The sequence below is a fragment of the Pan troglodytes genome, chromosome 1 (assembly GCF_028858775.2).
Source record: "Pan troglodytes isolate AG18354 chromosome 1, NHGRI_mPanTro3-v2.0_pri, whole genome shotgun sequence".
In the NCBI taxonomy this organism is placed as follows: domain Eukaryota; kingdom Metazoa; phylum Chordata; class Mammalia; order Primates; family Hominidae; genus Pan; species Pan troglodytes.
This window is the reverse complement of record NC_072398.2, coordinates 183,915,648-183,917,403: the sequence shown is the minus strand read 5'-3', so window position 1 is coordinate 183,917,403 and position 1,756 is coordinate 183,915,648.

Below are 1,756 nucleotides of genomic sequence, written 5' to 3'. Positions count from 1 at the left end.
TCATGGCTTTATGGTATTCTGTAATATGAATGTACTATAATTTATTTAACTATTTTCCTTATTGGGCATTTAAGTTATTTCTAGTTTTAAAAACATGCTTGTCAATGGCAACAAAAGCCAAAATTGACAAATGGGATCTAATTAAACTAAAGAGCTTCTGCACAGCAAAAGAAACTACCATCAGAGTGAACAGGCAACCTACAGAATGGGAGAAAATTTTTGCAACCTACTCATCTGACAAAGGGCTAATATCCAGAATCTACAATGAACTGAAACAAATTTACAAGAAAAAAACAACCCCATCAAAAAGTGGGCGAAGGATATGAACAGACACTTCTCAAAAGAAGACATTTACGCAGCCAAAAGACACATGAAAAAATGCCTATCATCACTGGCCATCAGAGAAATGCAAATCAAAACCACAATGAGATACCATCTCACACCAGTTAGAATGGCGATCATTAAAAAGTCAGGAAACAACAGGTGCTGGAGAGGATGTGGAGAAATAGGAACACTTTTACACTGTTGGTGGCAGGAGAATCACTTGAACCTGGGAGGGGTAAGTTGCAGTGAGCTGAGATGGCGCCACTGCACTCCAGCCTGAGCGACAGAGCAAGACTCCATCTCAAAAAAAAAAAAAAAAAAAAAAAAAAAGGACACCAAACTTCTCAATCTTAATGTTGTCATCTATGTGGTATCTTCCATAATCTCTCCCAGACAGAGTCATCTTTTGCTGATATGATCTCACAGTATTTTTTGTTTATACCATTATAATCTCATGAATTGCAGCAACACAAATGACAAAAGACAACTGATTTCTCCCCTTGGATGATCTAATTTGCTTTCACTCTTCCATCATCACTTACAACATGATGATTCTCAAATTCATCTACCTAAAATCTATATATAAAAAAATCCCTCCCTTGAATTCCAGATCCTTGGAGACAAACACACACGTCTAAAACCAAATTTGTTTAACACTGGACCAGTCGTCCTGTATGACTTTCCATTTTGTCACTATTTTGTCAGCTGGTATACCAATATCCACCCAGTTAAACAATATTTCCTTGTTTTTTTCTGGTACAAACCCAAATAAATTACAAACATCAATAAAAGTAAAATTCTAAAATAACTCACTTTCTCTATATATCTCCTTCTTGCTGGAAAAATGGGTTAGGTTAGTTCTTTTAAAAGCACGCATGATAAATTGTACTGAATACAATATTCAGGTGTGGACATACTAGGTATAATTATCTGTGTCTCTGGGGTCTTACCTATTTGGGGTCAAAATAAACTTAAGTTTATTAAGCTTATTAATATTCAATTTCATTATCTTCTTTAACAATTATGTTCCCTGATAGTTTCATTGCCAATAATTTATTTGTCAGGTTGCCAGGTGCTTCTAAACTTCTCTGTATTTTTTCATGTCCAATTTTACTTTAAATATTTTTATGAAAAGTCTGTTAAATTTCCTAATAATTATTATATTATTGTTTTTTCACTGACATTTTGTGAATTGAAAACCCTTAAAAATATGAAATCATTTTTTCCAAATATGTACCACAGACAATTTTGTTAAATAAATAAGACAGAAACAGGGCATTATCAAGAGATAAATATTCAATGTACCTTATATTTCTGTCACACATTTTTATACCAACTGTGCCAAAAATGGTATATCATATAAATGATAACAAGTTCACAAAGGCATTCCTTTATCCCTTAACTCTCAAATTAGAAACTTTCATAGGTAGGA